This window comes from Phalacrocorax aristotelis, chromosome 2 (assembly GCF_949628215.1).
Source record: "Phalacrocorax aristotelis chromosome 2, bGulAri2.1, whole genome shotgun sequence".
Lineage (NCBI taxonomy): Eukaryota > Metazoa > Chordata > Aves > Suliformes > Phalacrocoracidae > Phalacrocorax > Phalacrocorax aristotelis.
In genome coordinates this window covers 120634588-120651404 of record NC_134277.1, presented here as the reverse complement: position 1 = coordinate 120651404, position 16817 = coordinate 120634588, and positions in this window count along the sequence as shown.

Below are 16817 nucleotides of genomic sequence, written 5' to 3'. Positions count from 1 at the left end.
GACTCTGTTGTCAACTTGGAGGCAAATTGGGGTATTTCAGATGTCATTATTCTTAATATTTATGTCATGTATGTGTCCTAAAAAGGAGGAGTGAGTATGAAGAGGAGCAGCATGTCACGCAGACCTAGGGGTTCACTAAAGGGCAGAGAACACTGTGGAGAGGAGACAGCTATGGGACTATACAAATATAGACCATTAGTTACAGGCTGCAAGGTTCCTGATGTGCTTCCTGTCATCTGATTTTGTTGAAGGTGTGCTCGGCCTTTGAAAACCTGAAAAGTACAGGAGCAAGGGGTGACAAATGGTTTAATGATTGCAGGACAGTACACCACATCACATGTTTTTGGTCCTCGGCCTGACCCAACTCCTGACCCGTTACACGACTGTAAGCAAATTCTTTTACTGTTCCAGTCCAAATCCTTCAGTCTGCATCCAGGCAAAACAGTCACTGCAATAACATTCTGTCTTGCTGAATGTTTTATGGGTAAGCACAATAACACTGTTTCCTTCCTCTTGCCCACAGCAAGATCTTCTAGTACCATAGTCCCCTGAGGGACAAGGCTAAATGTGGCATGATTTGGCGACAGGCTGTGATAAAAATCAAATCTGAACACCAGTGTATAGCAGTAGCGACCCACTTTCACTCTTTATTTCCTCCTCTCCTCTGTGGTTCTCGAAAATCACTTGCCTCTAGCATTGTCACATCTTTAACTCCCAGCCTAGAAGATCTGCTCTGCCAGAGCACCCCATGACTCAGAGAGATCCAAAAAGCCTGAGCTTAGCAGCATGCCTACTGAACTGAGACAAATAAGATGAGCAGGTCAGTCTGACGAGCTAATCAGAACTCTCCTCTAGGAAAGATTATGCTTCCAGGACATACTCCACATATTGCAGAAAGCATGTGGAATGGAGCCAAGGCAGAGATACCAACTCCAGCATAACCCATGTTCCCTCAGTCTTGCACATCCTCAAGGACAGTTTGTCTTTTGACCTAATGCTCAGAACCTTTGCAAGTACAAAATCTCTTCCCTTCTCTTCCTTCTCAGCACTTTCTCTGGTCCCAACACTGGGGATTCTGCAGCTACTGAAAAAATGTCTCCAAATGCCCAAGACAGAGTAAGTACAAGAAAGACTCTCTGATATTCCTAACGTTACCATGTGAGACCTTAAAGCTTATATTTGTGACCCTAGTGAGCCTTGGAAGGTTACTTAGCAATGGACTGAAGTTACTACTTCAATTCTCCGTCTCAGGCAGGAAGAGCATATGCTGTGACAGAAGAACTGAGAATGATACCTATTGAGTCTACACAGCTTCATGGATGTCAGTTCAACTTCAATTCCAGTAACATTGCTGAGGCAAACATCCTCAAGTCTGAAACTCATCATCCCTCTAGTTTATTTTATTCTTAGACACCCTATAGCACATTTCTCAGTCCTGAAAGCAAAACAGAGGATCTCTGTTGAAGAAGCAAATAAACTGTTGATTTACATTCCCGTATTTTCTAATCTGAGCTCCCCTTACCTAGAAAGCCATAACAACATTTACTGTTTATCACTAGCCTTGTTCAAATATAAAAAATACAGCATATTGGCTGAATGGCACTCTGGGACTGACCCATCGTTCAGAGCTAGCAGCAGTCGTATCCATTCCATGCACGGTTTGGTCTTCTGTGGCTTTGGGAGAATGGCAGATAACTGATGAACAGCAGCCCCCCTCTGCCATGGTGCATACTGATCCACATACCTCCAGCTACTGGATTTCTGAACCCCTTCAGAAAACAAAAGTCACACAGCCCTTCTAAGAAGAGCCATTAAATGAGGTGGCAAGATTTTGTTTTGTTTTGCTTCCCTTATGTTTTGCTTAGGAGAATTAGTGCTAAGTCTCCATTTCAGAATTTCAAAGATTGCTATTTTGCTTTGGGTCACGATTGAAACAGCCTTTTTTAGTTCCATTCTTCTTTATAATTTTTGCATTGGACAGGAATAGTAAGACTTTGCAGATCAATACACACATGCTAAGGGAAGATCCATAAGAAAAATAATGTTGTTCTTATCTGCAATATGCCTTTTTAATAAGACTCACCTACCACTGTTCTTCAGTTGTAGTAGCACCAAATTCACATGCAGGTCGAACACTGAAAATAAATAAGCAGTGTGTAGTATGGCAGATACTGGGGCAGATCGTCAGCTGGTGTAAATCAGCCTAGGTCCATTGACTTTAATGGAAACTTGCCAACTTACCCCAGCTGAGAATCTGATTATTGTTTTGCAAGTTCTTGCATTAAAGATATGCATTCACATTCTGCTCTGCTACACCGGTGTAAGGGGGAGTAACTTCACTGAAGTCTGTGGAAAGCAGAATTTAGTTTGAAATCTTAATGACAGTTAAAGCAGTGTTTACCTCTACTACAATTAATCCCTTCCTGTTTCCTTAAGAAGGGAAAAAAAAAAAAAAGGAAAAATAAAAAAAGGTAAAAGGAGGAAATATCAGGCTGTCATGAAAATTCTCAACTAAATCTTTTTCCTCTGACTCTCATTTCCAGGCTTTGTGTGAATAGTTTATTTGATTTGACACCTACTGCACAAAAGGTTGCCCCTTCTGTTCTATCAAGGCTGGTATCAAGAAAAGAGAGAGAAAAATCGCACAGCTGGTAATACAGAGAACCCAAAAATATACAAAGGCGTACCGGAGGGAATAGTCATCAACATAAAGTGAACAAGCACCCAGACTATTGATTACATGCTGCTCACAGAACACTAGGCATTTCTGCCAACTTCTTTCCACTCTTACACTGAGCTGCAGACAGCATGTTGTACTTTGCATCATCAGTTTTGATGAATAATGCACTGATAAACACTGCAGCCAATATTCTGGAGGAGCTGAGAAGCCAGATGTCATCTGGACCTCCAATAGTTTTAACCCCGGGTCTCTGACAGACACTGAAATAAGCACCAGAAATGTACTGCAGAATGGGCGATGCCCAAATGCGAGGTTAGGTACAATATTAAGCTGGCAGGCATATGAAAAGTGAACGGGCATTGTAATCCTTTCATGAACAACTTCCAGAGATGCTGAGATAGTGAGAAAGCAGCATCCCGGCATGAGCTGCTCACTGGAAACACCTGCCAGGCGCAGCATCCCTGTGTAAGAAGGGACACCCAGACAAAAGAAACGCTATTAGCTGTGTCGGCTTGGCCCTGCGAGCCACTGCCAGGCTCCATTTTGAAAGGAGCAAGTGAAGGGCTCAGCAAACTCGCCCCCTTGGGGAAGCGGGATCCCCGTTTGGAAAAGCAGACGCATTCTTCCCGCAGCTATGGGCTGGATGTGTTAGGATGGCAATCAGCTGGGCATCTTAGTCATACACCAGACCTTTTCTGCTCATGGGCAGCAATGCGTAGCGAGGTTTCTCAAGCCCTTAAACATCATTTGGTATTTATCTTACATGTATCCACACCAGTGAGGCCTGGCTTTTTAAGCAACCTCTGGGCCCCCTTGGTCTACCCACTGATAAGGTCAGTCCTCAGGGGACCTCAAGGACTGTGAAGGTTTCATTTCATTGAGTCTCAGCAGCACCAGGTACCCTTTAAAATCTTACATGGCTTAGCAATATCATCACTGAGATTATGCAGTTTTGGAAGTAAACTAGTCTACCCACCCATCTCAATAATCCAAGATCTCAGCATGCCATGTAGGAGTAAAACTTACTTTTTTTAATAAATGAAGGGAAAGGCTCTACCTTCCCCAGAATTACAGTGTAAAGGCCTCATTGCTAACTCAAAATTCTGTTTAAGGAAGATCTGCTTATATAAAAAGCCAAATTAGGCTCTCGAAGGCTCAGCGTATGCCTAAGCAACGGAAGAGTAGTTTCTCTCTGCTGGCACTGCAACATTGCTAGGGTCAGGAAGCCCCCTCATGGTTTGCTCACCAGGAGGAGTGTTGTATTATTTGAAGCATCTTAAATGTTCTGCTTTATTTTACCACCAGAATTTCCCAAGAAAACCTGCATGTAGAAAAGAATATACACCACTTAAATATAGAGGGGGAGTGTTTTCTTTCTATTTACTTTCTCCACTTTCTTTTGCACCTGAGCAAAAGAAAGTTGGTAAATGTTGTAAGACATGCTCTACTCCTGCATTGAGGGGAAATCCAAAAATAGGTAACATGCCTCTTATAATGCTATTTCTTTTCCATTCAGCTTGTCAAATAACTGACAAATGTGAAGCATGAATAAGGACCTCTTAAAGGTATGAAACAATCCAAGAAGAAAACTGGCATGCACCTGGGAAGTGGTTAAAACAAAGTAGTAGATCAGGAAATGTTTACGTAGATAAGAGGTAAACCGTAAAAAGGCAGATGCAGTGACTATAGTGGAATTTCAATTATACTGACATTGATGGGCATAGCAGTAGCGGAGTCATTAAGGATGGATGCGTGCTTCTGAGTGTGGTACCAAACTGTTTTTTCGGTTTGAGGAGCAATCAACAAGACCAGGGGCTATTTTGGACTTAGTCCAAGGAAATGAAACTAGGTGAAATGAATAATATAGAAGATAATAAACCCTTAGGGCTAGGTTATAATATCATCAAATTGGAAACACTTCTGAAAATATTTGTGAATGGTTATAAAAGTACAATAATTTTGAGGACGGAATGAGTTGAAGAAAGTTGATTGGAATCAACTGTTTGTGGACAATAATGGAAAAGCATGCAGTATTTAAGAAATGGAGACACTGCTATTTCTATTCAGTTTATTAGAATCAAAGTCAAAATGATAGCAAAAACAAGCTAATGTGGCCTCAAAAAAATGTAATAAAGGTATCAAAATGCTTTCCTTATTTAAAAGGCCAGGCATCCTTGAAAAATGGGAAGGTTTGGCAGTTTTAAAATGAATGAGAACAACATTGAGAGAATACCAACAATGAATAATATCCATTAAATATTTCAATCAAGACTGAAGCCAAGTTGCTCAAGTGTATGCATGCAATGTAAATGGTAAAAAAGAAGAAGATGAAAAAAAAAAGAAATATGATAATGAAACATGGAGCACTCGTTCGTATCTATTTTCACAAATAAAAGGACCAGTGCTCAGGCTTTCATTCAGAGTGCAGTTCCCGTGGCCGTGGCAGAGTGAGGATATGAGTTAGGGCTATTCAGGGAGTGCACCCTTAAGGAAGCTGGTGGCTGCTGGAAACCAGGATAACAACTCCTGTGCAGAAGGACTGATCCCACTCTTGAGGAGCTGAAGACCACTTAGAAGTGGCTGCATCGGCGTTGGTGCAGGGTCTACCCTGGAAGCATGGTGGTTATCCTCACTTGCTGTGACAACCTGGAAGATTCAAGAGGAAGTACATCTTGATCCATACAAATTACTCCAAGGACATGGTCAAATGATCAGAGAGGGGGTTCAAGCACGTGCATTTCATTTATCACGGAACCGCCTTGCCCAGACACAGTTGGGCACTCTACCTCTCCTGGTATGGCCACAGCTTGCAGTTGAGGGGGGTAGCAACTTCTCCCAGTAAGCTAACTCAGTCCTTCCCAGTTTACCTATGTTTACAGCTACCATTTCTGAGCAAACTCTGTGTATCTTCTCCCAAATGCCACAGTTTGTCACACCAGAGAAGACCCTTTTTACACTGCTCAACTAGTGGAGGAAGGGCCAGAGTCACCTGGATAAATCTTGGATAAATTCCTGGGAGGGAAACCAAAGACATTGCCTAGTAAGAGTCTCATCAGAGAGATGGACAGACGACAGAAGCTTGTGAAAACAAGAAGCTGTGTGGTGGGTAGGAGGAATGTGCTGAGGAAGGTACTTTGCCTCTTCCTGCGGAGAAACAGGATGTCCTTGGTGAGAGCATGCTGCAGTCAGCAGAGAGCCTGGCCAGGCAGAGACGGGGCTGGCCATGCCTGGCTGAGCAGCACTTCATGCCCCTGTAGGGATGTGTTGTTCAGCTGGCAGCGTCTCCTGCTGCTGTACAGAGCCTGTTACAGGGATTGCTGCTTCTCCCAGAGAAGGAAGTTCCAGAGCCTCCTTCCTTCCCCACAGCCCTGTATTTCTCAGCCCACATCACCAGCCAGGTGCACCATGAAGTTGAACTCCAACCTTCTCCAGCATCCAGAAAGGATGGAATTATTTATTTCAGTTCAACCTTAAAAAGTGGAGAGCTCAAGACGCCAGGGTGCTTTTTGTATTCCAGATTTCAAAGCAGGCCTCAGGCCTAGCACCCAAGCTCCAAGACAACTCTTCTTATTTTCCAGTGTACTTAAGCTGAGGACAAAATGGTGAATTTTCCTGTGCTGCACTGATGACTCACAAACAGTCTCAGAATCTAGAAAAGGACCAATTTAAGTGGTTTTTCTTCTTCAGCTACAAATTTTGTACTCCATTCACCAGGTACACTCAGAACACAAGACCGTTGATAAGAAGAAAAAGGGCTTTTCAGGAGACACCAGCTCTCACATGGGTGAACCTCCTTGTAAAATGCTGAAACCATGTGTGGATGAATCCTGAAGACACATGGTTTCTGGTTTTCGTGGTTTGAAGGACCTCTAATGGCTGAATCTCACAGTAAGCCCCAATCCCAGGTTCCTATGATGAATGCCAAAGGCAAGAGCAGGCTGAGAAGAATCACGGATGGTTTCTGGACCATATTGCCATGGTTCACTGGGTATTAGGAGCAATATTATATTTGACAAAGTTGCACACAGAAGTAAACGTGGTACAGGACAGAGGGATTAGGCACTTAACCCACAGACTGGCAGAAATTGTGGCTTTGACTTCAAAGATAAAGATGAAAAGCAGTAGATTTTGTCCAGTTACATGTTGCAGAAATGAATTCAGCCCAAATTAAGCTTACCAGGTAACTCAAATTGTAAATGGTGACCTTGCAGTTTTGGGCTGTGCTGTTAAACGTGTCCAAATTTGAGCAAGATCAATCCTTTGCATGTCATCCCTCAACCATCAGTGAGACTCCTTGGAGGGAGAGAATGTCCCTGTGTGGGACTAGAGTTTATTGCCATGAATTGTCTCTCCTCAAACACTTTGGCACCTACCAAACCCAAAGCATCCCCCATCTCCCCCTGCAGCCTCCTCTCCCTGCAGCTGCTGCACCACTGATTCACACGCCCCACCGGAGCTTGCAGGACACCTACTAGCCTCTACTGTAAGGTGGCCTGAGGAGATGGTTCACACTGTGCTCACAAAACCCACAAAGCTCGGTGGAAATTTCAGCCCTGCGATAATGATCCAAATTTCCATGAGCCCATAAAGCACTCTAAAAACTTACTGGGGAGAGTGCAAGATCATGCATACCTGTGCAGAATTACTTGTTGCCTAGGCAGGGAATCAGAGAGGAGGATGTAAGAGGAGCAGGAATAAGTGCAACAGCAGCAATGTTGCTGGGGCTATGTGTTTCTCTCTAGAAAATTCAGAACTACAGACGCACAAGCAACTGTTCCCAAAGCAAATGGTCACTTTTTTTTTAAGCTGAAGGCTGGAGAAAACAAGACTGACAGTGAGCCATAAAACGCTGGGAAGCTTAAGTCAGGGTGTCCTCCTTTTCTCTAGGCATTCATATAAAGTGAGGAACAAAGAAAGGATTGCACAAGTATAAAAACCAGTGTAAATGATGTTTGTTTTTAAAAAAATCCTACCACACAGACCAGCCGCAGAGAAGAGCAAGCCCCAGCCTTTGTGGTGGTAGAACCCGCCACATATTTGCCCTGGGTAATGAGCTCAGAGGAGGAGATTTGAAAGAAGACTTTGCATTGTTTGAGGAGGCTCTGGAGCAGAGGGAGGGTGGAATTCCATCTGTTCACTTCCATGCGGTTCAGTGATCTGCTTCACTTTTAATGGTTCACTAGGCTGTGACACTTAGCAGAAATTACGGTAAATGTTTTTTAAAACCTTTACATTATCATTTAAGAAGCCGCATGACAAGATCACTGAAAAGCTAACCCTTTGATCTCTGTCTCTTGTGAGGTTTTTTTGCCTGATAATGGAGACAATGCACTATGTGCCATTGAGGCTGGATAACGTGTTGGTGTTAAATGTTCACTTTGCCCCCTGTTTTAATGGCATTCTCTATGGTGTTTTTTCCATGCCATTGAAAAAAAAAAGCAGATTATTGCCCTTAAAATCTATAGCCATCTCAGCAGGTACCATATAGCTCTTCATGTGATAGGAGAGCTGACAAACAGCTCACATGCCAGCTCAGATAGGAAGTACCCTATGTTACCGATCAGGTGGAATTTCACTTTGCCTGCTTGAGTGACTCTTTGAACAATGTAAATCATTAAGTAAGTCTTTGCAATGGTGCAGAAAGGTGATGGGGGAAGGGAGCTGTGTATCTGGTGCTTGTTCAATGCAATTTCACAGGAAGTCTGCTTATTTTACATAAACCTTTGAAGAAGACCAAGTGGTAGCCAACAAGTTCAGTTTGACTTGAAGACAAGGATGGGAAGTCATGGTAAATTTTTGTGCGCTTCTGTGTTTAATCAGCATTTAGGACATTTTTTTCTCCCTATATTTTCTCCTTACCATCAGTTTTCAGCACTTTCTTGCATAAATCTATCTTTTCCATCTGCAGAAAAGTCTATGGAGTGTCTAGAAAACCTGGAACAACCATTGGGATCTCTTCACTGCTATAGAAATTGGTGCTTTAAGTACCAAGAGAAAATACTTATCTTTTTGCAAAGAAGGGAAACACATACAAATGAAGTCAGACTCCCCAGCGATCCATGGCTTGCAAAGCTTTCTGCTGCCTTTGTTCTAGTCAAATGAAATGGTTTAAAGCTTCTTTAGACAGGCCAAGCTCCCCTATCCCCTACACTGCACGGGTGGTATGTCTTGAAAACAGGCAGCCTGAAAAATGAATGGAGGCTAAGATTCCAGCCCTTGGAGATCATTCTTACCTTTTCCAACCTTCATGAATTAAATACTAAATCCTGTTTTGGTATTAGGGGCCAACTATGAAGCGCAGATTTAGAACCATTTTTTCCCTTTTATCAGTTTTGTCTGATCTAGGCTATGGGCATGAGTTCACAGTGTGAGTACAAGCCCTTCACTATGAGAAGACATCCCATAGGAAACAGGTATCTCGAAGATATAGATTCTGAACTGGGTTGGTATCCACACCACTGTCTTCATTGTGCTCATATTTTACCAAGGAGCATGGTCAGCACACTTTACAAACAGGACTTCAGCCATCACAAAGAAAAATTCTGAAGTAAAACATAGTTAAATGACCACAGTGAGTTCTTGCTATAGCTCTGTTACTGTATGGGTCCTCTTGCTGAAAAATGTCCATTTTCCTTCTACAAGGTGGAATTTACCAGAAGGGCAGAAGGATTCTCAGACCATTTAGGAGAAGGCTGATAACCACACGCTGAGAACAGACAGAGAGGTCACCAGAGAGGGGGAGGGAGAAAGAAGTAAGGACTGCAGCTGAATTTCAGGTAGAAGGATATGATCCTTTCGGCAAGCTAGTAGTAACCAAGAGGAAGGAAGTAGATAGGCTGGCTGGGATTCCAGTTGCAAGCAGCTTCATGTTGTCCCCTCTAGCTGCCAATTTGGTAAGGCACTACTGACCTTGAAAATTTGCCTGACATCTAAACCAGCATAAATAAATTAAGCAAAAGCAAGCAGCTAAATATTGGCACCACAGACGTGTTTTGCATTGTTCCCTGCATCACATCTATGCTGCACTCTGCCCACGATCCCAGATCGCCATCACAGAACAGGAACATCCAGGCTGGGGAAGCCCTCACATCCAGCTGCTCATACACTGGTTGCCTCTGGCTGTTCCTGACTTATCTCAAAAAGGAACAGAGACAGTGACATCTCCCCCTCCTCCCCCCCTCAACTCTGCTGTAAGTCCAAATATTCCTTTTCAAGCAGTGTCCAAGTCCCCGTCTTTTTCTTCTTCCTTTCTTGGGGATTTGAAAAAGCTCATTTGAACTCCAGTGTCCCTGTACCAGCGCAGTGGCCAGTGAATGCTTTATGTTACAGGGACATGCTGCCTCTCAATCTAAACGTGGAATCCTTCCTGCAGAAATATCCATATCTCATGAAGCTGGAAAAGCATGGCCAATATAGAGTAAATAAATCTATCTGCATGTGGACTTCGACTGGTATCAAACTGGCTCATTTATTGCCACAACTCTTTGCTGGGAGATTTTTGTTCTGCTGTAGAGCTGCTAAATTCCCCTTGAGTACTATTAGTGTTGCTGCTTTTTATGTCTCTCTCCATGACACTACTCAATGCAAGTTATAATTAACTCAGAGGAAGAAGAAGGGGATGGACTCTGTTTAGGGGGAGGTGGGTACAGAACAGGAAAACATAATGCCAGATAATCTTTGGGCTTTCTAGTATCTGCTGAACACTTGGGCCTTGGTTATTTTTAGTCCTCACCTTTCTACTGAGAGGCAGCCCAAAGCCTGTTGTCAGCTGCAAACTACAGCAATCAGGACTAATTTTGGGGGCTGAGGGAGGAATTGAATAACTTCGCTTATAAGACCTTTGTACTGGCCTTTTGCACAAGACTGGTTTTTAGCCTTAGAGAACTACAGAAGCCACCCCTGGCTGAGATCGTAGTATCAAAGGTGAAAATGTGTCTGTTTTCCAGCAACACCAGATAATCCAGAGAACAATTTATTGCTTAACTATTAAAGATTTAGATGTCAAATGCAAGACATCTCCTGACCCCCGTAGATCCCCACATTTGTGCAAACACACAAGCTGTAGGGCTAGTATGCAGCTGAGGCATGCAAAGGCAGGCTGAGAGAGCATTTCTGAAGGTGTGTGCACTTAAACAGGATCCTGGCAAGGTTTTCTTCATTTTTTAAAGTACTGTACTGTGGAAGAAGAAAAGAGCAGAAGAACTAGCAAACTAGTGATCACACTGCACGTGCTTTGAACACAGAAATTATTCTCCTAGCAGCAAATAGTGAATGCTAATAAGATCTTAGTGATCAGCTCACAGAATCCTTGGAAGTCGACAAGAAAAAATAAAGTGTCCTTACTGACTTTGACGTCTCTCCTGCAAGTACATACAGCCATAAGTAACCTTATACAGCTGAGTAAACCTACCGAGTTCAGCAGGACCACTCTCGTGCACATTCCTCACCTGGGTCTCAGTAACGTACACTCACAGTCTAAATAGTTCATACTTTTGAACTATTCAAAAAGTGAGTTTCTGAACCAAGAAGCCATTTGAATAACTAGCATGCTATTTTGATCTGCATTCTAATTTGAAAACTCATCATTATTTACATGATAAACATAAATGGTGCATTTGGAGTTGTTATGGTCCATCATGTAAATCCGTATTTAAGCATTATGAAAAAGCGGATTTGTGACTCAGTAGATCACATTAGCTGTAGAGCAGCTATTCCTATTGATCAAATCTATTTTCTTACTGCCCAACATGCATCAAGTCCATGTGATAAAAAATCCTTATGACATATTTATTGCTGTGTGAAATGATGTGGTCATTTTTAATTTCTTTGTATTTTTCCTATAATATTCTAGGCAGCTTGACATTCTCTCAGGAGAACAGCAGTCTTACTCTAGGTGGCTCTACTTTGATCTCAGCCAGGTGACCATGAGTGATGAGCTCACGCAGGTTTAACAAAGGTTCTCCCAATTACTTTACCCCTCACTCGATGATGCCTGCGATGTTCTGTGGGCATGTCTTCCTCACAAAAAAACATGCCAACTCCATATACTCCTTTCCCAGCCAGAAAGCACCAACTCGTTACTCTCATTTCCCATTTTGAGCCATTATCCCATGGATCCATCACACTTGTTCCTCTCAATAACTTGGTAGCATTTAGAACTGGTCTCCTTGCCGAGCAACTGTTTTGCAAAGCTGATTCAGCAAAAATGAGCTTGGTGGTCTCTTGTCACCATTGCTCCCTGTGGTGCTTAGTTCTCCTGCCAACGTTACACCTACAGTGGTGGCTCCGACGACTGCTGAGTGTGCCCTGCTGCAGGAATAGGTAGTCAGAGGCAAACTAATTTTTCCTTCTGTTCCCTAGGTTGACTGTCCCATGCAGACAGATAAAGGTATCTCCCAAATGCTGGAAAGATCTATACAGCTTGTGCCGAAGGGAGAGGCAATAGCTCTTCTCTCTGGTGCATGGAAGTACACACTTTTCTCACTCCATGCTGGGCCAAAAAGACCAATTTCACTCGTCTTGCTGCTGCTGTCAATGCTGCATCAAATACATGTGCATTCAGAGAGGGCTTTAAATGTAAAGTAGAAAGATCAGCCTTAGCATTTGGCCACGAGCTGGAAATTTCTTCTTTCCACCCCATATGCAATCAAAAGATATCTGCGATAACTGTGACTTTATTTATACAGCACAAAATTTTTAGGGACTCTTAATGAGGAAATGCTTTTAGGACACTCTTAACTGCCACCATTTTATATATATTCTCCATGTATGCTGGGCAGGGATAGTAAGGCATGTTTTTGTCTGCTCAACTCCCTGCAGCAGAAGTACTCTTTATTCTTTCCATTCTCTCCACTTAGGTCATGTTTTTAAGGCTTTTAAGCTAAGAGGAAACAAACTTCAGATCATCAAAGATTTCTAGAACCCAATATATTTAAGAAAGCCAATGCTTTGTTATTAAAACTATTATCTTTATGAAGCCCCAGTGCTTGTTGCTGTTAGCCAAAGTTTGTAGAAGACCCCCACAAATCCTGTTTCCATCTTCAATGAGGACAGTAAATAGTGGGGTCCCACCCTACGTGCTGCTCTGCTTTTTTACCTTCTTCGGTGAAATCTATTGCAGTCTGAAACTGGGAGATGAGTCAGAGAGAATTGGAGGAACAAGAAAAAGTAAGACAAATGGAATGGCAAAATAAGGGCAACGCTGTGCCTAGCAGATGTTCGGTATTCCTACAGTCTCATTACCTTTGTTTAAATGTTTGAAGCAATGCTCTTAGTTTAATAAACAAAACAGATGCAAAATTTGCAGCTAAGTGTTAGGAGTGAATGTCAAGGCACAGCGAGTGATCTGCATGTCCCCTGAGAGTGTGTTTTTTGGTCCAGGATGGGAAACCTCTTGTTAGAATTGTTCCCAGATTATATCCCACTGGCCCTGATTACCTTGATGTTGGGGAAATGTCTCGAGGGATGTAAATTGCCTAGAATCATTTGCAACAGCTGCCAGCGAATGCAATTCTATGTTATTACAAAAGCAATCTCCCTTCCTGGGAATTTGATATGCAAAAATAGAAGAATTAATAGAAATAGAAAGGTTTTAAAATAAGATCGGTTTCCAAAATCCAGGAGCCCTTTTTGACACAAGTATCCCTTATGCTCTCAAATGGGAATAATTACAGAAGAGACTGTCACAAGATGGTACCTGCTTATGAAAAATAAATCTCTCCCTTGAATTTAGGCAGACTCGAGTCAATATTTCTTGCAGAAGAAATCTCTCCTTTAAGCTCAGTATATTTTCTGGAACAATGGATATTGAATTGTGTCTGTTAATATAATCACTTGACATCTACCGTTTTGTATATTTCGTGTTCCAGTGAAACCTTCTCTGTATTGCTAATGAAATAATTTTTTTATGTTCTCAATAATCATTATTCTCTTTAATGAAAAGTTAGGGCAGATCTTTCAGTCCTTACATGTGGGAATAATTTCTACCCTCACATTACTTTCTTGAGTAACTTAAGCTGACTTGAGTGAATTGAAGTTTTGTAGGGATGACTTGTTCATAACTTAAGTGCTAATTGACATCTATTTCAGAACATGACATTCCGGAATAAACCCTACTTTAAGACGTTAATGCAATTACGGTTTTTATAACAATTAGTATAACTATGTTTTGGGTAATAACTAATAAGTCATTGCAGTGGAATGTAAGGTAATGTTTCCTGCCAGCTGCCTTCAAAAATCCTCTGTCAGAGACAGTGAGAAATATTTGTCCTGAGACACATAAAGCATCTCCCACAAACACAGTGAAGTAAGAGAACAGGATACATAATACTTCTGCCTCTTAATTTTCAGGCACGACTAATTCCAGTGCTTGGAAATTTTGGAGTTCTAGTATCAAGAATGAAACAAATGGCTTCATTTTAATGCCTTTGCGTTAGAGAAAGAGTCAGGTCCAGATACAGTGGTGAGTCTAATACGTGATTAATAGCTAAAGTGAGCCACTGGTACTTTATTTCCTATCCCCTGTTCTGCCTCCTCTTTAACACTCAGGTAACTGTCAGAAAGGGACCCAGCTATTACAGATGACAAGGGGTAAATGCCTTCATGTTGTCCTCCAAAGGTTAAGGTTTACCAACCTCAGTTGGAAGCCACAATCTCCAATAACCATTAATCTACTAAACTCCAGTACGAGTGAACGTATTTATGGCTGCAGTCACTAAAGGGTGAAATAAAGATTAGTTTTTAGTTAGGAACGCAAAGCTTTTTAGATCAATACAGACCCGCTGCTGAAATCAATCTAAAGTTTGGAATTTTTAAGTAAAGATTTACTGGGCTTCCTTGTACAGTTAATTTTCCAAAGGGGGAATAGTCTTAGCAATGTTACATAGTAATCAAGTAGAGTAAACACTAGTCAGTTCGTAAACTGACCTCAGTTATGCGCATAGCAAATGAGTGTACAGCAATAAAAACACACATAATGTGGATAGTAAATTTGCCAATAAACAGGTAAAGCCAAAACGCACATATAGACTAACATGATAAAATATTAGTAGCTACATTTGCCTATTTGAAAACATAAATAATCAATAGACATTAATAATGAAGTTGTTGGTGCGTTTCTTTACTACTGTGCATATTAAGTGTTTCAATTATTTCTACTTAGTTTGATAGATAAATGTATATGCACATTTTATGCCTTGAAAAGAATATAGGATTACTCTTCAAAACAAAAGCTACTGTTTAGATGAAAGAACAAGTGGACTGGAAATACACAGCTTGTTATACCCCTCTGCTGTTCATGTTTGATGCATGTATACAATTTATTATGCAATTTCTTGAGATTTGACAAAGTAATTGTCTGGCAAACCATAGCTTTAATGATGGTTTTTCTGCTTCATACAAAAGGTCTGAAGGTAGTGTAGGAAAATGACTTAATAGATCAGTGTCTATAAATGCTGTTAATGCGTATTATATATATATGTGCAATGGTAACCCAAGTTATTTTCTGAGTTACCGCACAATATGTTGCGAGATTCCATGTGGTAAATTCATTTTTTGTCATCAGAGCTACTGCATGAAATCTTATATGTTGAGCTGTAACTTCCAAAATAACTCGGGTCACTGCCCTAGCTTTAGTCTTGGTGTCTGTCACTGGGAGTTCTTGACAGTGGACCAAAGGCTGTGAAGAAGCCTGGGTGTTATAATAGTGCCATGGTAGCTTAAAAAGACAGAATTTCCATTGTTAATCCTGTTTTAAAGGGCTTGTCGCTTGGCAGTTAAAATCCATTCAGGTCTGAAACCAAAGTCAAGGTGCAATATATAAATTTCCTTTTAATCATATTCATTTTAAATCATTGCGGCTATTCTTGAGATAAGGAGCACAAAAATCCTAGAGTTTTATTATTTTTAACACTTTTGCAGTCTTTTGTAACTAAAATATGTTTAATTTTAAAAAATGAAATTTCTCAGCAGAGGGATGTTCTTCATTTTGGCTGTCTCCCTGTTTTATCATCGGAAAAAGACTATTGGCCAGATTCATAGCTTGTGCGAGCGAGTACTGGGTCCACTAGGACTGTCCCTTTATGTTAGCAACGAACCTTTGTCTGCTGATGAGCTGTACTCGAATGAAGTTAAAATGGAAAACTTTTTCATTTTCCTCTGGTGTCATTTCTCAGCCCTAGGATACTTGGGATGTTTATTTATACCTTGTTGTAAATGAATATGAGGCATTGGAAGATGTTATCTCATGAGCAATAGGTACCTGAAAATCACCCAGGCAACCTGAGCCAAAGAAAAAAAAAAATTAGATGAAGTTCTGGTGATTGGGCTCCGACATCAAGTACCACTTTATTCTACTTCATCCCTTTTTTTAATGAATTAGTCATATCTACCCTCATACCTGCTTTTTTGCCTCCCATCTACTGCTCATGAATGAGTTTGTTGATAACGGGGAAGACTAAAGTCTCCTTTTAATCCTTTGGTACAACAGAAATAAAGGTAGTATTGATTTCCTCACATTCCCCACTTGGCACCATGGAAATATTTGAAAAGGTGAGGGGGAAACAATTTCCAGCTGTGAACAGTTGGCATATCCCTCACACCAAAGCGGACCACAGATGATCTGCTCATATTCCAAGGCAATGTCACTCAGAGCCAAACACAGGACATTTTTATTATGTGAACTAGATGCTGGCCTGAAACACCTGGCTGGTCACACATAGAGCCTTGCCAGCCATGCAGCGATGACTTCTTTTTGGTTCCTACTGCCTGGGCCAGATTCAAACCAGGAAGCTGGACACAACTATCCACTTCGCTAAGAAGCAAAGAAACACTTTAGCAAAGGAAAGGGATTATTCTCCTCATTCAGAGTATCTGCTACCAAAATTATACCTTCCCTGATGGAAATGTATATTTTCACAATGCTACACCAACCTCAGGTTGCTATTTTGCAGTCGGACATAGCGGAGAAAAGGCAGAGGTCCTTGTTTGTCTGGGTAGCTAGTTGGGTTAAGGAGTTCACCAAAATCACCCTCACCAACTAGTGAGGGTCAACACCAGTTAGAGGAATAATACTTGACCTTCACTGGCTGCATAAAGTTAAGGATTACCTGGTTTTAATCTCACAAAGCCCTGTCTCCAT